General features: G+C 36.2%; 1 protein-coding gene and 1 pseudogene across 2 annotated transcripts in view; both read right to left on the bottom strand.

Annotated features, from left to right (window-relative positions):
* The window catches only part of CTNNA3 (catenin alpha 3), a 1,497,017-nt gene that overhangs the window by 182,490 nt on the left and 1,290,228 nt on the right, over window positions 1–24,299 (bottom strand). The gene's annotated exons all lie outside the window — the stretch shown is intronic.
* Window positions 1,036–16,917, bottom strand: LOC114496205 (annotated as a pseudogene).

Raw genomic sequence — 24,299 nt, 5'->3', positions numbered from 1 at the left:
ATAGTGAAGGCCTGGATTCTCAATTGTGTTTCATTGATTTATATACCTATCTAAGGCAATGCCACACCATCTTCAATATTGTAGCCCTATAGTAAATAGTTTTTCTTTTCTTCAGTTTTATTGTATAAACACAAATGTTTTTTCTTACAAGTTAGTTGAATTTTCAAATTAAGATCATCTAATTTTCACCCATGTTCTTATCTTTAAAATCTACATTGTACAGTAGTATGCTGATATAACACTTCTTTTTTCTTCACGGATACTTTTTTAAGTAAAAAAGAATAAGTGATAGTACAGTGATAACATTCTTTCTGAACTTATTTGTCTTTTGTTCTCCAGATATTACAAGTAGAATTTCATTTTTCTTTCATTTTACTTCACACTTCAATATTAAATAAAAATGAAATGCAGAGAGGGTATTCTTACAGGATTAAATGTACTCCTTCTAACTATTTAAGCCAGGGGTTTGGAATTTGGATCTCTTTAATTAAGACTGAAAGATATTGGAAGACCTTAAAATTATTTTAATAATAACCAGAGTCATGTATGGAAATAAGCCCCTTGCATAATTCTTTACATTCATAATCTCAAATTTTAACTGCCCCAAATAAATTTTAAAAAGATATATTTAGGATCTGCCATTGAGGAAAATATCTCCATTCTTAATTACGGCACTTTACTTCAACTGAAGTCCTTTTCAATATTTTGAAAAAAAAAAAAAAAAAAAAAAAAAACCCTGACTAGTTTGGCTCAGTGGATTCAGCACCAGCCTGTGAATCTAATGGTCACTGGTTCTATTCCCAGTCAGGGCACAAACCTGGATTATAGGCCTGGTTCCTATTTGGGGACCTGTGAAAGCAACCAGTCAAGGTACCTCTCACACATTGATTTTTCTCATCCTCCTTTTTTCTTCCTTCCCCTCTCTCTAAAAAAAGAAGTAAATAAATAAAATAATTTTAAAAATAGTTTTTTAAAAATAGGTACTCCTAAGAGTACCTTTAGTCATAAGCACTAAAATCAGAGATGTTATTTTTGCTATATATTAGTTTCTCTTTCTGAGGGATTATTCTGTGTTCTCCTATTTTGACCTTAACATCATATCATTTAGATTTGTTCAAGGGTTCAGATTCTCTGGACTCAGACTTATGCATTTTCTTCCTTGCTTCTTGCAACTTCTTTCCTTTGGAATCAATCTGTAGTTTATAGCATTACCAACGAGCAGCCACACATTTGATAACACAAGAGCTCTGTAGCCCATGAACACATATTTATATCCCTGATTTCATCCAACAATTTACCAGCAAGAGGAGGGCAAAGAAGAACTGGACATCACTCCACAAATGGGATATGTCCCACAGCACTGGAAAATCTTTAAGCACCAAAAGGTCCATGAGAGTTTCAAAGAGGATACCACTAACACGTCCAAAGCCAAGGCCAAGAAAAATAGCATAAAACACCAGGCTTATGTAATTCTCTACCAATGGGCACAGGAGGTGACACATGCCAGAGAACATAACAGCAAAACTTAAGTACCAGATCTGAGGTCTAACAAGTTTAGAGTTTTCCATTAATCCTACAGAAGTCCTAGCAAACATATCAACAAATAACTGACAGCAAGAGGGCTGCAGAATACTCATCAACCCCCTTGTCTTTAGCATATGGAGCCAAGAATAAATAGGGACAAAAACTCCTAGAAACATAATGACATTTACAGGTAAGTATAACAGAAATCCTATATGCTTAAAAGGGGAGAAATCTAAATACTTTTTTTCCTCATATTGACTTCTTCTTCTGGTTTTTCTTCATGCCTAAATTGTGCTCTCTTGGGCCAATGATATTTTATTTTTATATTTTAAGTTATATTTTATTATTTATGCTATTACAGTTGTTCCAAATTTCCCTCTTCACTCTCCCTCAAGCAGCACCCCCAACTCCCTCAGGCAGTTCCACACCATTGTCCATGTGAATGGATCATGCATGTTATTTGGCTATGCTATTCCTTATGCTATACTTCACATCCCCATGACTATTCTGTAGCTACTAGTTGCACTTAATCCCTTCACCTTTTTTACCCATCCCCCTGACTCTCTTCCCATTTGGCAACCATCAAAACATTCTCTGTATCTATGCTTCTTTTTCGATTCTACTTGTTTGATTTTATTTTTTAGATTCAATTGTTGATGGATATGTATTTATTGTCATTTTATTGTTCATATTATTTAACCTATTCTTATTCTTAAAGAAGACCATTTAACATTTCATATACTATTGGTTTGGTGGTGATGAACTCCTTTAGCTTTTTCTTATACGGGAAACTCTTTATCTGTCCTTCGATTCTAATGTTAGTGTTGCTGGGTAGAGTAATTTTGGTTGTAGGTACTTGCTTTTTATCACTTTGAATATTTATTGCCAATTCCTTGTAGCCTGCAAACTTCCCTTTGAGAAATCAGCTGACAGTATTATGGGAGCTCTCTTGTAGGTAAATAACTGCTTTTCTCTTGCTGCTTTTAAGATTCCCTCTTTGTATTTAACCTTTGGCATTTTAATTTTGATGTTTCTTGGTACAGACCTCTTTGGGCTCATAGTTGCGAATCATATTTTTAGACTTACTAGTTTGTTCAGGTCCAACTGTTCTCATGAGGGACTAAGCCACACAGGCATTCAACAATATACTTCCCAAATCAAGAAGCTTCCTTTCCAGCTATAAGTATCAAAGTGGAACTGATTGAAACAAGCTAATATACTTAAGAAAATAAAACCCTGATATGGTGAGGCCATTTGCCATAGGTTGTTTCTTAGAGAAGTATTTTTCAATAATTGTTATGTTGGGTTGCAAGTTGAAGACTAGACCTAAACCTCCAATGAACCTGACAGTAAGGTAAAGCTCTATTACACTGGTTCTATAGGAGGCTGAAACCATTCCCTCACAGCACAATGGACCTCTTACCATCATCACTGGCTGATTATCATATCTATTCACCAAAACACTCTATATGGGGCTTCCTGCATACACAACAGCCAGTATAATAGATGATATCTATGCTACTTTACTTAGGTAATATTGAATATTTGCTGAATTTCTTAGAAGAATAATGTGATGGCTTTGGAAAACATGTATAAAAACCCAGTGAGATAAAATATGTTCCAACAACTACCCAGCCCTATCCTCAATCAGGAGGTAGGTGGGGTGCTAGAATTTCTGCTCTTCTGTTTAAAATTCAAATTCAAATTAATAGATTCCCACTTGAACAGACTTCTTGGTTTACACATGAATTGTTAAGTCTCATCACTATTCCTCAAAGTGTCATATTTGAAGGTGATACAGAGGAAGAGAGGTAGAAGAGACTCCAGATTATCTGGTCCTCTGTCAAAAAAATTACTCTACTCTAGAATAAATGGCTATCTTTACTTTGAATTACTAATAACGTATACTTAATAAAACTCTTATATAAGTCCTTTGGAATGTTCTTGCATCTTCACAAAAAATAAGCCTGGAAATTTGTTTTCTGCTCTAAAGTGTTTTTATTTTACTGGCTCCAAGAAATATCCCTAGAAATTTATTTTCAAGGCTTTGTTTTTATACAAGCTGTGGATATTATTGTCAAACAATTATTGATGGCAACATTTTCCCATTTACAAGCAGCTAATTGCAAAGAAAGTGGCCCCCACTTAAAATTTCTATCAGTGGCAGGTCACGGGGGATCCCATTGTTAGAAACTCTTTGAGTAGCTCTAGGCACTAACCTTGTTTCAATTACTTTTCAAAGTTTTCAAGTATATCCTTTACCATGAATATTGTTTATGAAACCAGTATTATCCTAATTCTAAAACCAGATAAAAACACTACAAAAAAAGGGAAATTATAAGCCAATATCACTGATGAACAGATTCTAAAATCCTCAACAAAAGATTAGTGAATTGAATACAGGAATGCATCAAAAAGATCATACACCATGATCAAGTGGGATTTACTCCAGGAATGCAAGGTTGGGACATTTATAAACCAATAAATATGATTCACCACATAAACAAAATGAAGGATACAAACCACATGATCATATCAACAGATGCAGAAAAAGCATTTGATATAATCCATCACCCATTATGATAAAAACTTGCAGCAAAGTGGGAATAGAAGGAACATATCTAAATATAATGAAGGCCATATATGACAAACCCACTGCCAGCCCATACTCAATGGGCAAAAACTACAGGTGTTCCTGTTAATATTGAGAATAAGACAGGGATTTCCATTTTAACCTCTTTTTTCAACATAGTACTAGAAGTCATAGTCACAGAAATCAGACAAGAAGATGAAATATAAGGCATCTGGATTGGAAAGGAAGAAGTAAAACTGTTTTCATTTGCAGATGACATATTACTGTATATAGAGGATCCCAAAGATTCTACCAAGAAACTACTAGAATGGATATGAATCCAACAAAGTAGTAGGATACAAAATTAATATCCAGAAATCAATTGCATTTTATATGCCAATAACAAACTAACAGAGAGGTAAATTAAGAAATAATCCCATTCATAGTTTCTTCAAAAAAGAATAAAATACCTCAGAATAAACTTAACCAAGGCTGTAAAAGACCTGTACTCAGAAAATTATAAGATACTGAAGAAACTGAAGAAGATACAAATAAATGGAATCACATACTGTGTTTATGGATAGGAAGAATAAACATCATTAAAATGTCCCTACTACCAAAAGCAATCTTTATATTCAATGCAACTCCTATCAAGATTCTAATGACTTATTTCACAGAACTAGAATAAATATATTTTAAAAGTATGTGGAACCAGAAAAGGCTCTGCATAGCAAGAGCGATCTTGAAAAACAACAAATTTGGAGGAATCACGCTACCTACTATTAAACTATACTTTAAGGTCATAGAAATCAAAACAGTATGGTACTGACATAAAACAGACACATAGATCAATGGAAGAGAATACAGAACTCAGAAATAAACCCACACTTTCATTGTTGATTAATATTCAACAGAGGAAGCAAACACATACAATGGGCTAAAGATAGTTTATTCAATAAATGGTGTTGAGAAAATTGGACAGATACATTCAGCAAAATGAAACTAGACCACCTCCTTACACCACACACAAGAATATATTAAAAATAGATTAAAGACTTAAATGTTAGACCTGAAACCATAAAAATCATAGAAGAAATCATAGGCAGCAAAATCTTGGACATGGCAATATTGAATCAAATATATATCCCCAGGCAAGGCATACAAAAGAAAAAAATAAGCAAATGGGATTACATCAAACTAAAAAGTTTTTGCCCAGTAAAGGAAAACATCAAAAAAATAAAAAGACAACACACAGAATGGGAGAACATATTCACCAATATGTTTGAAAAGGGGTTAATATCCAAAACTTACTAAAAACTTTAAAACTTTAATGCCAAATAAACAAATAACCCAATTATAAAATGGACAAAGGATCTGAATAGACACTTCCCCAAAGAGGACATGCAGATGGCCAACAGACATATGAAAAGATGTCCAATGTCATTAATCATCAGAAAAATGAAAATTAAAAGCACAATGAAATAACATGTCATATCTGTCAATATGGTTATCATTAATAAATCAACAAACAGTGCTGGTGAGGATGTGGAGAAAGGGGAACATTTTTGCACTGTTGGTAGGAATACAGATTGGTGTAGCAGCTGTGGACAGCAATATGGAGACACCTCAAAAAATTATTAATGGAATTGCCTTATGACCAGTGATTCTACTTCCAGGAATATATCCGAAGAAACCCCAAACACTAATTTGAATGAACATAAGCAGCCCTGTGTTCACTGTAGTGTTATTTACAATCACATTGGTATATTTATTTCAATGTTAGAAAAACTTCATATTAATTTTCCAACACCACATCTAGAAAGCAGGAAAGCATTATAGCCTAAGTTTCTAGTACAGCTATCATACAAAACAGTTCTTTTAGAGGAACACGTGCAGCTTTTCTACATCAGGAGCTGACCAACATCTTCCATAGAGAGCCAGACAGTAAATATTTAGATTTGTGGGACATATAATTTTTTCACCACTATTCAACTCTATCACTGTAGCATAAAAATAGTCAATAGAACTTTATTTAAAAAAAGATAGTAGGCAAGATGTCACCTATGGGCTATATGTCAAAATATAGCTATATGTTCTAGAGTTGTAGTACAAAACAATTCCAAGTTGCCTGTGAATTTCTTCAGTATTCTATCACTGTAACCTAAAGCAAGACCCAAGTCTGTAAACTCATACACTTCAGGATGACAGCAAATTAAAATCATGAGATACTGTTATATATTCACCACAATGGTTAAGGTGACTAAGAAAAAAGAAAACTCAAATGGCTGTGAAATACTAGAGTAACTGGTATTCTCAGACACCACTGGTTGGCATATAAATTGTAGCAAACACTTTGGAAAAAATGGACGGTTTATGTGAAAGCTGAACATAAACATCCCTATGATCGAGGCGATCTAATTTTGTATATGCGCGTGTGTGTATGTCCAACAGAAAAACATATGTATAATCAACCAAAGGCAGGTATTAGAATATTCTCAGCAGCACTACTTGTAGTAACCTAAAACCTAAAACTTTACAAGTCTCCATCAAGGGTTTCATGTATAAATAAAGTGTGTTGTGCTTATACAGTGTCACAATAGAATGATCAGTCTATAACTACACAAAAGTAGGAACCCATCTCGCAAAACTGAGCTTGAATAAAATAAACCATAATTTATGAGCATGCACACATGTGCATAACTACATATACACACACATTATAGGTGTCCAAAGTAACTCCTTTGTTTCAACTTTGGAGACCTAATAAAGTGGCTTTGCAAGCCTACTGGAGACAGGTTGTTTATTATAAATGATGTCCCATTACAAAGAGCAAGCCTATTATGAACAGATTGTTTATTATAAACAGTGTCCCCTCAAAACATAATATTTATACTATGTAGTTATTTGAGCTATATAGGTCTCTGTTTACAGAACAATTCAATAGAATGCACATACGGAGATTTGTAATTTCCAGTAGTGATGAATGTGGGTTCTAGGGGTGAACAGAGAGCTACCAGCAATGAGATGTCTGCAGCCAAAGATGGATTGGCTAACCCATGAAGCACCTTTTCCATGTGTTCACAGTCTCAGGAGATTGAGCATGTCTATAAAATAGCAGTTAATCAGGGGAAAGATAATGTCATAAAATGAAGATACAAAACAACTTGAAAACACTAAAGTTTTTTTTTTTTTTTTTTGGTCATGGAGTTTTCCTGTTCTATTTTCCCCCCATTTTGGATTAGAAAAAATAATCAAAACTAAGAATTTATAAAGAAGATATGCACATACCATTTGCATTGGAGTTCAGATACATTTGGAATTATAGTCCAATAAACATTTTTATAAAGAAAAGTGAAAATATAATTTTATTATACATTTACATACAAGTATTGTTTCAATAATGAAGCATACTTTTATCCTTTAAGATGACCTCAATAATTAGGGGTATATGAAATACTCATAAATGGCTCTGATGGTACACAAACGTATTGAAGCTGAAAAAAAAATTCTGTTTTTAAAATAAGTACTAACCCTTAGTTGGTGGCTATTGAGATGTCTCATCTTCATCTTCAAGGGCAACAAAACATAAGTACCTATTTTATACATGTACACATGTAGATGTAGATGAATAGAATTTCAGTGCCAGGCATTGTTCTAATCCTTAAATGACTAAATACTTAATATTTAATATTTACTCATTTAAACATGTGTAACTGCACAATGAGGTTGATGATGATGATGATGATGATGATGATTGTTATTAGTGTCATCATTATAATGAAGAGGTAAAGAATTGAGGCACAGAGAAGAAATTAGTTATGAAATTTCCCCAAAGCCACAAAAGTAGTAAAAGGTAGGGCTGAACTTTAAAGCCACATGGCTTGCTTTGAACCCCTGTCTCGGGCTCTTACAATGGCTATCAGTGGTGTATGCCCACTATTGTTTAGAAATTATATCAATGGAGCAATAACAAAATGGTCTAGGACAGGAGTGTCAAACTCATTTTCATCGGGGCCACATCAGCCTCACAGTTGCCTTCATAAGGCCAAATGTAATTTCAACTCCTTAACAATTAAGGAGCAGTTACATTTATACAGCCCTAAAGTTGTTTTGCTTTTTGAAGGCAACTACAAGGCTGATGAGGCTCCTGGTGAAAATGAGTTTGACAGCCCTGGTCTAGGAAAAATGTATTTGACTTGAAATACTTAGCCAGATTTTATTAAGACCTTTATACTTGGAATGTGAAATTTTATGTATCAAAGAAAAGCAAAGCTATTCAACATATTCTAAAAATTCAATCTGTAGAATGCATCTGTCTCTTTATGGACAGGCAGGATTCATATTTAGAAATTACACTAACCTAATTTAGGAGTACAGAAAGCATAAAAGCAAGATTTTCATGAATCTCTTGTTAAAGATGAACCCAAATTTGGTTCAAAATTATGAATGAAAAGACTTTGTTTAATATTTATTTATTCTAAAAATATGTATTGGGGGACATCAGATTCTAGTAGACAGAGTAGACATGTTATTCCCTACTCATTCTTTTAGGTAAAGCTAAAAACCTTGGGTATTATACAAGGGTATTACCTGTCCAGAAGGTATCCAGCCAGGTAATATGAAAAATAGAGACATTTTTGAAGAATTTACAAGATACCAGAAACACTGCATATAGGACAATGACACCTCAGTTCCCTTCAAAGTAGGCAGCTTGGGACTCCAAACAGTTCTCCCATTCACCATCACCTGCCCCATTGTATTTTCCTGAATCTCACTGATGGTCTGAAACCTCTTCCCTTTCAAAGGTGATTTTAGTTTTGGGAAAAGGCAGAAGTCACAGTGTGCCATATCTGGGCTGTAGGGGAGCTGAGTCACCTGGGTAATGTGACGGTTCACTAAAAAACTCTGCATGAAATGTGATGCATGAGCAGGTACATTGGTGTGATGAAGCTGCCAATCACCAGTTGCCCATAGCTGCACCTTCTGAATCACCCAAATAGTTTCCATGGAGGAATGTTCAAGTTTAATACAAAATCTGATGCAGATTCATTGCTCTACTCATTCAGTCATTTTGAATGTGATGGCCACACATTTCACATGCTCACTCAACAGCATCTACCACCCCAATGACTAATATGATGAAGTCATCATTATTCACACATGTGCATTCACTCTACTCTCCCTGGTTGCCAGATAACATCGATTTAGTACAACCCACTCTTGTTATATTAGCAATGGTTGGACTTTTTCCAGACTGACCTCATATATACAACAAATATCAAATTGCTATGAAAGGTAGAGAGATAAAGGCCAGCTGGCTAGTCTTCTTAGGACCCAAGAAACAACATGGTGGTGAGTTGACCTAGCATTTTATTCTGCCTCATAACCCAGACATAGAGCTGATGAAGCTGGCAACAGGTTTAAATATTCTGGCCACTGTCCAAAAGGGCAACACGTAGAATCCTTGTGATGGTGAATATGTTTTATATTCTGACTGTGTTGTTTTGCAAAATGTTACCATTGGGAAAATCAGCAAAGGGTACATGGGATCTCTCTGTATCATTTCTTACAATTGCATGCAAACCTACAGTTACCTCAAAATTAAATGATTCCTTTAAAATATCAAAAGCCACTATGTGGCAAGTATAATTATATGTGCTAGGAAATAGCAGCAAACAGCAAGAACAGTAAAATAGCCTCTCCTCTAGAATCTGCAACCCAATGAGGGAAACAGACAATAAACAAAGATACATAAGAAGTATGCAATATGTCAAGGGGTGAAAAGAAAGGTAAAAGCAGTAGTGAGCATAAAGACAAAAGGAAATGGTGCTATTCATATATATGGCATTCAGGGATGCTGTCTTCCGGAAAGTGGTATTTAAGCTAAATAAATAAATAAATAAAGCCACACAGTGTTCTAGAAAAACAGCAAACCAGAAAGAAATTGATCCAAAGGCCCTGAGGTGGGAATTGGCTGGCATGTTCAACAAATACTAAGTAACTGGGCCATTACATCTGGAGTGTGGTTAGTGAGGTAGAGAGTGGCAGGATTTTGTGTTAGTGTTGACAGGTACTATAGGTCTTTAGGTCACAATAAGAACTATCAAATTTCCTTGAATTTTGTCCTGGGGAACAGGAGTAATATAAGATTTTGAATAGAGTATTGACATGTTTTGACTTACATTTTAAAAGGTTACTATGGCTGTGGTCTTGAGAATAGACTGCTGGGGAGGAAAGCAAGTGGTAAATAGGAAGACTGGTTAGAAAGCCACTAACTGATTTTCAGTTTTGTATTTTATTTGTAATTAAGTTTTGGTTTTATAATTATATAAAAATCTCTGCATAAGGAGCTTATATTTATTGCCAGGATTGGAGTGCACATAAGAACATGGGTTCTTGAGAGAGCCAGACTGCTAGTCACTAGTCACATGCCCTTGTTCAAGGTACTTGGATTTTCTCTGTTTCTCAGCATTAACTGTCTGTAATATAGGGCAATAAAACACTCAACTCAGAAAGCTCCTGTCTTTGGATTGAACGTGTTATTGTATGAAAAGCTCTTAAAGCCTGAGACATGGGCAAACACTACAGAAGTATTTGCTATGCCATTTTTGTGTTGGTACATATTGAGTAACACTGTAACAAAAAACAATTAAAATCAGCCTGTGAGAGGGCATAACAATTATTTTCCTTAAGATGGTTCATATGTTAGTGATTTTGAAAAACAATGTTAACTATCATTCCAGTATTGATTTAGCTGATATGTGTGCTATTTACAGATGTGTAGCTACTGTAGATATAAGAAATTACACAAATTATCATCAAATATTAAATAACTTCAGTATGACTTTCAGAGTAGTCATATTGTAATATAATATTATTTAAAATTAAAAATACAAATACACCATCTCTGGTAACTATTGATCACGCAGATACCTTGTGAAGGAAAACTATCATTCTCCAATTTTTAAAAATGGTAATTATTATAGTGGACATATTCTGCCTTCTGTCCTGTTCGTACCTTTGGTGAACTTCTTCTTTCCCTGTATTATGCTGATGAAAGTATAAATCACAGGGTTTCAAAGAATCCAATTTTCCTGGCCAAAATGAATGGTTTATAAATAGGAGAGCATCCAAGGAGAGGCAATCAGAATTTCTTCTTGGAATTGGATGCAGGACCAAGGTTTTCCAAATATCTGTCTCTCAGATCTATCATTATAAGAGCAAACCGAACAATAATGTGGGTGAGCCTGTCTTAGAATTAAGTTAAATAGACAGAAGTTAAGAAAAAGAGATTATTTACATGTACTCCTTAACTATGGAACAAATAAAATAGCTAAAACTTTGGTTGTGTTCTATTTTAAATTTAAGTTTTTATTGTAGATCCAGGACTTAACCACAACAGAGATTCTTGGTATAATGCTGTCAATCAGTCAAATTCAGCACACTGAAACATAACTCTATATTAAAACTTCCAAACCTGGTTCTATCTCTATGCAATTGCAGTATTTTAGAGAGGGACAAATTCAACTTTCCATCTTTGTAAACATTTTGTGGATCACATTTACTTCTTTGTCAGTTTCTAAATTATTCAAAAAAAGGAAAGAAAAAGAGAAAGTGCAATACCTGTTTCTATATGGTACATGGTATATTAGTCAAAATCAAATGCAGAATGAAATATGCCAGATAAAATACTATATGCTAAGTATTTATATATTACTGGATAATGATCACTTTTAAGAACTCAAAAAGCCACAGTCCCAGTCTTTTTTAAGGCTTGTATGTAGATAGAAGACAAACAATGAAATAAATATATGTCACTTAATTATAAATATGTATCACTGTAGAAAATGTGTTGCAGGATAAACAGAGTCAGTCAAGCTCCCTCACCCAGATGTCTGGACAACTACGGTAAGCAGTATTCCCATAGCCTTCAGAATGGGCCCCCATGTGCAGAACCATGCTTTGTTATATTATGTATCAGCGCCCTGCTGGCTTTGTGTGCATTTAGTATATACGGGAGTTGGGACTCCCTGCCAGTGCAACACACAGCGGGCAGCATGCATGGATCTCCCCACCCTAGAATAAAGGCATGTCAGGCATTCCCACCACTCTGCGAATTTTCTTTCCTCTGCCTGAATCCCTAGTGAGCCTGCAGCCTTGAAAGGCTGCAAGACATGTGTTTACACTAATTATCATTTGAACCTAAAATAAAACCTTAAAGGAAGTAACTTCATTATTTTATGAGAAAATGGAGGATCAGAGAGACTAAGTAACTCATCCAAGTTCAAACAACCAGTAAATGATACTGGTAGAATCCAGTTCTGATGCTTCTTAAAATCTGTATTGCACAGGACACATTAGATAATCTGGCATAACCACAGTATGGGAGGCATGATCAAATCACAAAAAACATGAAATAATTCATAAAATAGTGAAGTCATCACATTATACAATGTTATATCAGTATATTATTATAACAATATATTAATATTACTATATTAATACATAACCTGGTTTATCATTATAAAGTCAAATGAAGTTACCAGATGATTAAAATGGAAGGGTGAGTGAAAGCAAGCATGATCAGAGTTAGTTCCATGGGGAAAGCAAAATGTGAACTGTGTCTGTCCTAAAGGATACATGAAATGTGGATATGTCTTGATAAAGTGAATATAATGGTAAGAAACGCACCATGAAGCTTGGGCTTGATGACTGTTGGGGAGAGCAGAGAAGAGGGATTTGAGAGAATCTCTGGGGACACAAAAAGGGGTACATTATTTTTTAAAGAAACTCTGGAAGTTCAGCAGAGAAGTTACGATCTGATGGAATTTCATTTCTCTATAAAATATTAAGTATCATAGCATGTAATATGCCCTGCCACAAACAAGATAGCCATGTTTCTCTTGGAAAAAAAGATAGAATGAATCAAGAGAAAGGGACATAAACTCTCTCATAAGCGAAAGATAATAGTTTTAATTTCTACTTTTAAAGTGAAAAATTCCACATTCTTGATAAAATTTTTATTATAAAAGAAGTTACTAAGGGAAACTATTCCATATGTTGGATTATTAAATAATTCACCAATTATGATTATAAGAATTATAAGAATTCCTATAATTGAAATTTGTAAGATTTGGAATTAAATAGAATACTTTAAAAATGTGACAGCAAAATTTTATTTATTTGGTTTTTTGCTTAATAAAAAATTTTAGCTCCCTGTATGAATTTTAAGCGTCTTTGCACCTGCCCTTGAGATCACAGGGATTCACTGAATCATCAAGCACAAAAGAGTACTGTATTCTGCCATATACAATATGTACTTCGTTGCCCAAATTTTTGAGGGAAAGATAAAGACACATATTATACATGGGTAATACTAATTCTGTATCTATATAAATGTCTTTAACTCATTTATTTATGTTGATGCATTAAAAGTATGACTCTAGAAAGCAATAATGATAACTGTATTAAAATAATACTCTGGAACATGATAATTGGTTTGTTTCTAAATATTAATTAATTAATTAATTAATTAAAAATTAAAATGAAAGGGTTTTTTTCCTGAAAGTTTGAGCCAAAAGTGTGGGTGCACATTAAACATAGGAGCACATTATACATGGCAAAATAGGGAAGCTATAAAAGATTTGTTAGGTAAGAACTTTAATTGACTAATTGTGTTAAAATCACTAAAAATAAGAACATTTATTATATTATTTTATTTTTTAGGATTTTATTTATTTATATTTAGAGAGGGGAAGGGAGGGATAAAGAGAGGGAGAGAAATATCAATGTGTGGTTGCCTCTAAGATGCCCCCCACTGGGGACCAGGCCCACAACACAGGCATGTATGCCTTGACTGGGAATCGAACCAGCAACCCTTTGATTCACAGGCCATTACTCAATCCACTGAGCCACACCAGCCGAGGCTATTTATTATATTATTTTCACTTAATTCTTGGCAAGACAGGAGAACTGAGATGTCACAGCAAATTGATTTACTTTATCACTTTTAGTCTGAGTCCTCTGAAAAGAAGACACTTAAATGGGATTAAATGTGCAAAGATTTATTAGGAAAAATGCTTGAGAGAGAAAATCAGGAGGAAGCTGGAAAAGGCTGAGAGAGTTGTCTGACCATGGTAAAATTATGACTCTGAGTGAAAGACAGAAGGAAGATAGAAAGTGAAAGCTTTCTAGACTGTTATTCATTTTAAGGAAAATGAGGTAAAGTCAATGGGGAGTCCTCAAGCCACAGGTAGATGTCAGAGGCATTGAGTGTCTCCAGGAATGGGCTTGCTTTAGTGTTTCAGATGTACTTAGGCATTGGCTAGACACAGCCCACTCGGCACCTAGACACAGCCTCAGCATAGAGGAAATAATGGATTTCAGGACACAGCTGGGACCCTTGGGCAATTTCCCTCCCCACAGTTGGAGGTCTGAGAGGGGCATTCCCATGGGTATGGGAACCACGACCACTTTACTTAAAGGTTTCATGTGACATTAAAAGAAGTTCCTGGGGATTTTATTTTGATGGACAAAATATAATTGTGAGCTGTGTGCTGTAGTGCAATCTAATTAATTTGATCATTTTATGGTTTCTTATATTGTATCTTAAATGAGACTCTTCATGCCACATTGTCAAATCACATTTTAAAAGCCAGTGAGATCCACAGCTGTAGGCAGGGAGCCACTGCTTCTGGTAGGCCACTATAACATTCATGTATCATCTATTTAATTTATCCACTCAGTTCATTAAAGAAAATCTGGCCCTTGCCTAACTCCCAACCTCATCTTTTATACTATGCCCATTGCTTACTCCACCATATGGTTCCATGATCTTGTTTTATTCTTAGACCAAATCAAAGACTTTCAAGCCTCAGAATATTAGCCACTGTGGTCTTCTTTACCTGGAATATTCTTCCCTTCAATTTTCACATGGCGGCCTCATTCATACCACCATTATTTTGTCATGTATAATGCATACCCATGTTCTTGGTCCAAACTTTTAAGAAAAAAACTTTTGTTTTAATTTTTTATCATATTCCAGGGTGTTATTTTGCATATGGTTATCATTATTGCTTTCTAGAGTTATACTTTTAATGCATAAACATAAATAAAATAATCAAAACATATATATAGATACAGAATTAGTACTACCCATGTATAATGGGCATCTTTATTTTTCCGTCACAAATTTGGACAAAAAAGTATGCATTATATATGGAAACAGGATACTTAAACCTCAATGCAAGTATCACCACCTCAGTGAGGTCTTATCTCACATGAACTAGGACCTTGTCACCTGACAATAACTATCCTATAGCTAGTTTTATTTACTTGATGGTATTTACCAGTAACTACAATAATTTTATTTTCATTGTTATACAGTCTTTGTAGATCTGTGTCCCCATAAAATGAAATGACTTAATTGTTGGGAACCGCCCTGCCTGGTATCAGAAGCTGTAACCCACGCCAAGGCTAAGGCTGAGGGAACAACCTTGGACCATAAGCCACCAAGGAGACAAAAGCTTATTTTCCTGGCAGGAGTGCTGCTTCTACTCCTTTTATTTCACCCTGCCTGGCTCCCAATGCTTCGTTGGTTAGCCAATGACGGGTAAGATTCCCCAAGGGGGGGATGACCTAAGACAGGCACAAACATGTGGGAGGCCCCCAAGGAGGGACTTTGGGGGCTACAGCAAAAGTGGGTGTTGGATCCTCGCCCCTCAGTTTTGACAAAGCTTGAGTCCTCATTGTCTGCGAGAAAATCTCCTAATCTCTTGGCTGCCTTACTTCCCTTGCTCCACCTAAGCCTGAAACAATGACAGAGGGTGGTGCAGCCCTGTGCTGGAAAGGGCGGGTTCCCCAGGTGATCAGGTCTAAGAAAGAATATGTAAAATCCTGTGAAAACTGCTTTGTTTAGAATGCTCTCAATTGAATGATAAGGATCCAAGGAATAAGTAAGTTTGTTCCTTAAAGTTTTTTTTTTTTTTAAGATTTTATTTATTTATTTTTAGAGAGGGAAGGGAGGGAGGGAGGGAGAGAGAGAGAAAGAGAGAGAGAGAGACAGGGAGAGGCATCAATGTGCAGTTGCTGGGGGTTATGGCCTGCAACCCAGGAATGTACCCTGGCTGGGAATCGAACCTGGGACACTTTGGTTCCCAGCCCGCACTCAATCCACTGAGCTACGCCAGCCAGGGTTTGTTCCTTAAAGTTTTTTACAGCTCTTTGACCCTGACTCAAATTAGGCCCTCAGACTTCCTTGTTATCTATTGTTTGATCCTTAATTCCTGGCAATCAGTAATGAGCTTTATCTGAATTCCTATGCAGACAAACCCAATAAAAGCCTGCTCAGGCAGGAAAACAAGGCACTCTCCCTTAGGGAGGGTGGCCGAGGCTCTCCCCACTAGAGAGAGTGGCCATTCTGTCCATATTTCCCCACAGGACCTGGTTGTCTCTGTGCATGTTTTTCTCATATTTTGATGAGCCATCCACAGTGTTCTACAGCCACTGCAGGCCAGTGGTCATGTCACTTAATGTCCTCTACTTTTTCAGCAGCATGAAATCTAATGCTTTATTATTTACAAATTTGTAGACGTTTTAGAGAAATAGCTTTGTTGAATGTTAAGTTTCTATTGTTCTAAAGAGTATATTGTTCAGAGATATCCCAACACCACAAAAGAAGATAATGAACTGGTCCGTGAAGAGAAATGTAAGGATCAATAATAGGAAAAAGGTAAACTTGTAAGGTGATGGAAAGATAATTTTGTCCTACTGGACTATAATCTCAATGAGAAAGAACCATACCTTTGAGTCCTCAGACCCATTATAGCGCCTTAAATATAGAAGACTTCTTCTAGTCAATTAGTTATTCCACAAATGCTTATTGAGCTTTATGCATTAGATACTACTTCAGATATTGATGCAAAGTAGGTTTTATATATCAAAATCCTTTAGAATTTTCTTGGACAGATTTCTAGACTGCTATGCATTTTAAGGAAAATTAGGTAAAGTCAATGGGGAGTCCTCAAGCCACAGGTAGATGTCAGATTACATGTGGTCAAAAAATACCTTTTGTATGTCAAGCAACAATTTGAAATAATATAAAATGGAGATCCGAAGAAATAACACCTTCACAAACCTTAGAATTTGTTAGGAAATGGAGATGTACATGGTGGTCAAAGAAATAAGCATCAAAAACTGAAATAGGGGCTTTGAAAGGAAAATCAGAGAGGAGTGCACACGGGCTTTATCTACTTATGCATGTCAGCTAAGACGTTCCACAGGAAGTGATGTTCACCCTGCGATTTGAAAAATGAAGAGAGGTTAAATAGGCAAAATGGAAGGACAGCTAAAAAAGGGTGGCAGCAAAAGCCTTCTAGCAGAGGGAACAGCAAGTGTGAAAAGCCTGAAATAAATGTAACTCTTTAGTACTTGAAAGAAAATAGGGCCAAATGAATTGACAGGAACCACACTATACAGTGCTTATAAGCCATGCTGAGCTTCATTTTAAAAACAAACAAAAAACTTTAATCTATCAAAAATGGCATAAATTAAGTTACAACTTCCAAGGCTGTTCAGCATGTGCTCTTCATGGCATCCTAATTAGAAGTGTTCTGGAAAAACATGTCCTTCAGTTAGACTCATTCAGGGTTGGATTGGCCTAACACAGAAAAAACTAGAAGGACCGTGTCTCATGATTGAATTAGTTGAAATTTGCAGCCATGGTTTTGCAGGCGGTATGATGGAGAATGGTGGGTCCTCGATTTAATAAAACTTAATTACATACTGAATACAATTAAACCATGAAATCGTGAAGGAACATAAAAATTAAAAATATATAATCTGTGCTGCTAGGCTGCTAGACACATCTTTACATTATAGACCTAACTTCTATTATCACTGTCAATATCTACATCATGCTCTAATGTTTCATATGGATTCCACTAATGGAACTGAGGACACAGGGGGCAGAGCAAGAAAACTCCCTTTTAAGTAAGATATTTTGGCACAGTCGTTCTCCTCTCCACAGTAGAGGAGAATTTGCTTGTCCTTCGTTGGCCTGAATTATATGCATCCCTTCTGGGATAAAAAGCTAATTTATATGATTAATGCTACACGTGTCCTGAAAGTTTAAAGATATGACCAAACAGGGGGTAGCAGCAAAAGCATACAATTTTCCTTTAAAATAATTATGAAAGAAGTGATTAAAAATAGATTTGGTGTCCCTATACTTGGTACAGAGTACAAATTTAATAATCATTTCAAAAGCTTAGCAAAATCTTTGTTTTTCTGCCATAAATATATAATTTCAAAACCTAATTTAGTATTTGGTTCAATTAACTCTCACTGCCAGTTATGGCACTTTTGGAACTTGAACTACTACACAGAAATAAACAAACAACAATGGAAATTTTATACCTCGTTTAGACAAAACATTGCAATATTCATCCTGGAGTACGTGATGTTAAATCAGACAAAGTCTCAGCTGCAGCATAATGCACAATGTGAAGAAGTGTAAAATAACACGCATGACCAGTGCAGTCGAGGATAAAGATCTCGAGAGAGAACACACACACAAACTATGGAAATGCAGAGGTGGTGGATAAAAGGCTAGGCACTTTAGTTCAAGAGAAATAACAGAATTTTATTAAAAAGCATAACATTTTTTCATCTATGTATTCTAATAAATGAGAAGTCTTTTTCTAAATGAAAATTATATTCATTTCAACATTTACCATGACAACTGAATTATAGAACCTTGGAGAAAGTCTATGTATGCATCCAGAAAAGAATCAGGGCAAAAACAGAAATAGTGGGGTATGAGATATTTTACAGGCAACCAAGAAACAACAGAAGCCAACAGATGAGAATTTAATAGAGGAGATTGCTAATAATATCACATGTTTAAAATGCCCAATGAAGATTCAATTGTAAAATAAATTATTTAATATGATAAAAATATTGAGTCAACTTCAAAAGTGTTTCAGGTATATGGAGGAAGTAAAAGCTGTAACCGAAGGACTTACAAATTTGGAGATACGGGTACACATTTTAAATTTAATATTTAAATAGTGTGATAATAGCTATCACTAATTCGTGGCTTCCATATTGAGCACCTACTATGTTCTAGGCACTCTTACAAGAGTTGAAGAAACAACAAGAAACTAAAACTGAGGTGCAAAATTTTAAACAACATGCTTGGCTGATAAGTAAAAATGCCAGGATTGGAAGCCAAGCAGTCCAACTTCAGAATTCACATTCCCACCACATCAAAATATAGCCCCTGCCCTGCACCAAACACTGTATGAAGTGCTTTATGTACATCGTTCTCGTCATTACTTACTGAAGCTCTGTGACATATTGTTGTAATACCCAGTGTTTAGAGAAACAAACTGAGGTTTAGCCACATTACATAACTTCCCCAAGTCCACACAGCTAAAAAAACAAAAAAAAAGCAGAGCCATAAACTCAATCCAAGGAAGTCTGATTCCAGAGGCCAAGCTCTAATTTATTATACTAGGTCCAGTATTTAGAAACATTTTGAAGAAATGTTGGTAAATACTAAATAAAGAATAAACATTCTTCCCAGAAAAAACCTAATATCTATTTTATCATATATCCTCATGCTAGTATTGTGCATTTTTACAATATTGAAAAATTATATATGTACATAATTTTAGAACATATCATTTGCCATTAAATCATTAATATTTTTTCAGCTCTTTAAGCACTCTTGGTAAACATAAAGTTGTTTACCTCCCTTATGCTCCCTGACTTGGGATCCAATCTGCAACCTAGGTATGTGCTCTGACCAGGAATCAAACCCCCAACCTTTTAGCTATGGGACAACACTCCAACCAACTGGCCAGGGCTCAAAATGTGTTTAATTTCTGGCAACATATCGGGCATATAATCTGCAACTTTTGATTGTTATAAACAATGTGGTAAATTACATAATGGGTCACAAATTTGTTAAGCCCTTGATATGTACTGGGAAATAAATCAAAAACAAGGTATAAGATTGTACCTTTCACTTATCTTTGCCAGCATTATATATCATTATTATTATTTTAAAATACCACTTTTATGGTATAGGTAAGCAATGGTATCTAGATTTATCCTCCCAGTAGACATGTCTGGCACACTTATTAAGCACACTCAATAAATATTTGTTGATTCAATTAATTCTCCTCTTAAATACAGATACAGAGTTTGAACATTTTGATAACCAGAAAGATGCAATCACAGGGGTGACACATGTATATGACTATTGGGCTAAGAAGGACCGACAGACATCCAAGGAACACACACAGACCTGATGGAGTAACATGCACAGGGAAGAACTCACAGAAACAGAAGAACCTGCCCGTATGTAGGCCCACGGTTACCCACTGCATTCTGGGGTGGTGTTGAGACCTAGATTTGCTGGAAAGGACTCTGGCTGCTCTTAGACTATGACGCTTTTGAGTAGCATGGTTAAGGGAGAACCAGGGCAGAATACAACAGCAATGAGACCTGGAGAATCCAGACGTGTCCTGGGAGCTCAGTATTTGTGGTCAGTATTGAGTGGCCATTTTCTAGGTATCATTGCTGAGGTGATGGCTGCCCTTTCTTCAGGAATACCTTTTCAAGGATGTCAGTATATCAAACCACCTTGAGAGAGGATGCCATGTGCCCCTCTAGAACAAAGAGATTTTGCTAACAGCCATGGAAAAGAGAATAATGTCTCCTGAAACAAAGGGCAGACACATTACTGTTCAGTATAATAAAGATATGTCTCCCTCAAGAGCAAATATGTGCATGTTTATCTCTCATTATAAAAGACTCTGGTTTCCTTGCTCATAGTTTCCTGTATCACAACTTGCTATGTGTGCAGGTGCCATCGGGCCCTCTTCACGTTCCCATGCCGGAAATGAGGCAGGGTAGCTGGTGCAAAATTGCTGATACTTTGGCCTCTGCTATTGCTCTAAGTCACAAAATGGTCTTTATCCCTGACTGAGTAGTCATCTCATGTCATTTTGTAGGATCTGTAAAATTGTGGAAACTACACTGCTAGCTTGCAAGCGGGGTAAAACTCAGAACCTTTAGTGTTCTTGGCAGTTGGGAGGTTCACCAGCCTCTCCCATGGCTGGAGATGAAGCCTGGTTGCTAACCAGCAGCAATCTTTATCACATCAGTATTGGTGGCTGATGAAGAATAAGTCTCCTGCTGCAATAGAAGAGGCTGAGTCTAAGATCTGTGAGCAATCTGCCGAGGTTCTATAGGAAACCAGGCTGAAAGGGACCTGTTTTAGACAAGTTAAGCCCTCAGTGCCAGAAACAGTGGAAGAGTTTATTTTTGGAATCACAAATAAGTGAGGTTCTGGTACATAAATGAACAGAATCCAGTGAGAACCCAGTGATTAAAGATGCTAGAACGAGTGGGGATGTTGGCTCACACAATCCTACAGTCGTCAGGAGTGACTGTCGAGAGCATATGAGGTGAAGCTGGTTGCAAATAAAACAAAATACACATTTTCCTCTAAGTTTTAAGGGAAGTATGACAGATAGGTGATGAAACAGAGAAACGTTGATATGTTTAAAAGAAAGGGTGTTAGGGCTCCTATTGAGACTACTTTGGGTATAAAAGTGACAAAAAAAGTAGAGGGAGTAGGTGGAATCAGGGCTTGGCAAAAGTGAAAGAACTTTGAATCCTCATATTGAGAGTGTAGTAGAGAATCAATGGGCAATGAACAAAGGGATGGCATGTAAATGAGAGTTGGCTGATGTGAATGCAACGTGGACCCAAGTGTGATCTCTACTATAAGATGCCATTGAAGTCAGAGTGAATGTTGAGCTCTTTGCAGCTGACAGCATTGTTTGGAATGGTTTTAGTTTCTTAGGGTTATATAGTTTCTGGGACATAGGTACTTATTACATTCAGTGAATTGATACTGAACTTTCTTCAACAAAGTTGAGCACATTTAAGAAAGCAGTAATTTAAGATAGTGGTTAACTTTGTGTAGCAAAATTCAAGGTGTAAAGGAGTCTAAGCACAGAGAGGCACCAGTCAATTCCCAAAACTCTGTGAGAAAATAACTTGTTATTTTAAGCCAGTAAATTTCATGATGGCTTGTTACATAGTAACTGGGAAATGAACAAGTTGAGATTTAAGTTCGTATATGCAAAACACCAGCACTACATCCAACACACAGAAGGTATTCAATAGAAGTGGGTGAAGTTATACCACACTTTTATAATTTTAATTGTATTTATACAAGTATACAGTGCTTTGTATTTTGAAAAGTATATTCATGTATATTATTTCATTTGCTCTTCAATGAAGTCCTAATAAAATATGAATTTTGTTACATTTCATTTAACATATGAGGAGTTAAAGCTGTGAATTTAGGAAATTTCTGCAAACAAGTAATAGCAGTGCGTGGCCTAGAACATGGAGTCATATGAAGTATATGTAAGTGATAATCAGAGTACTGCACCTTTTCAGAGCTTATTGTAAGCCCGACTCCTTGCACTAGATGGTACATGGTATCTTATTTTACTCCCACAAGGACTCATGTGACAGCTGTTATTCTAGTCCCACAGAGCCAACACACACCCCACAGCTCAGCCTCTGAGGCTGTGATTTGCTCATTCCCGTGCTTCTTCCAGAACATCATGCAAGGAGTGTGCATACTTCCTTTCCCCTAGAACAGTGTTCCCCAATCTTTTTGGCACCAGGGACTGGTTTCATGTAAGATAATTTTTTCACAAATGGAGGTGGGGGGACAGAATGGTTTTATAGCCTGCCAGAAGATGCAGCTTACTTGTCACTTGCTGCTCACTGATAGGGTTTTGATATGAGTCTGCAAGCAATTGATTTATTGTGGTCTCTGTACAGTCAAACCTCTGTGCTAATGATGATCTGTATTTGCAGCCAATCCCCAGCACTAGCATCACCGCCTCAGCTCCACCTCAGATCACCAGGTATTAGATTCTCATAAAGAGCATGCAACTTAAATCCATTGTGCGTGCAGTTCACAATAGGGTTCATACTCCTATGAGAATCTAATGCCATTGCTGATCTGACAGGAGGCAGAGCTCAGGCGGCAATGCAGATGATGGGAAGTGGCTGTAAATACAGATGAAGCTTTGCTTGCTCGCCTGCCACTCACCTTCTGCTGTGCAGCCTGGTTCCTAACATGTCACTGACCCACAGTACTCCAAGCCCTGGGAGTTGGGGACCCCTGCTCTAGAACTAAGGTAGGGCTACACAGAATAACATGAGAAAAATGTAGTATATGAAGACTAGAATGAGCAACTTCCCTTAGGAGAACAGGTCATGTCAAGGAAAATAAGGTCAAGTTCAGGCAGTTAAATGCAGTACAGGGATATGCACTCAGAACATAGGAGTATCACCAGACACTGAACAGGTAGGGATGAGTGGATAGTACGGAGCTCTCCAAAAACACAGGACGAAGGGTTGCTTTTAGAAAAATAAACAGAAAACCAAGAGGAGATGCTTGAGTGATCTCCTGAAGACATCAGCCATCAGCAGTAGAAAGAGGGTGTTGTGAATGCCCAGGTTTGTGTTATGTCCAAGTTATTCTGAACTGACCAGCCACACTGGGGTCTACACAGTTTTGTGGGTAATCTCTCTGCCATTCTCTAAATTATCTGTTAGCCTTTAGCTGATGATAACACTCAGGATTCATTAGCAATATTTGTTTAAAGAACTACAAAAATGCCATTATTCAGAAATTGCTTCTGAAAATGCCTACTAACAAAAGAATTAGCTTGGGTTAAATCTATGATGACAGTGACCTCAAGGGAGAGTAGATTTTCAAATTATGCTGACAACTCTACAGTAGGAGAGTTCCATTCAGTATTTCTAATTAGGAGATTTCTCTATCACAAGCAGCTAGAGATTGATCATAAAATGTGAACAGTTTCATTTTTCTGAACCTCAGGAAACTTAATTGGTAATAATCATGATCATTTAAACAAATCTACAGCGAGGTTTCATTGTGGCTGTTGCAACATTGGCTGCAATACTACAAGTCATCAGCTGTGTGAGGGTAAAGGAGCGTGTATAGAGGTGGATGAAGAAGAGATTTTCAACGGAATGTGGCAGATAATGGCCTGAAAGAAAAGACAAGGGTGATGCTTTTGAAAACAATCATTTAGTTGCAAAAATGAAGGCTTACATAAACCCTGTTCTGACCTAT

This window comes from Phyllostomus discolor, chromosome 5 (genome assembly GCF_004126475.2).
Source record: "Phyllostomus discolor isolate MPI-MPIP mPhyDis1 chromosome 5, mPhyDis1.pri.v3, whole genome shotgun sequence".
Classification (NCBI taxonomy): domain Eukaryota; kingdom Metazoa; phylum Chordata; class Mammalia; order Chiroptera; family Phyllostomidae; genus Phyllostomus; species Phyllostomus discolor.
The sequence above is the reverse complement of the archived record's forward strand: the minus strand, read 5'-3'. Positions and strand labels throughout refer to the sequence as shown.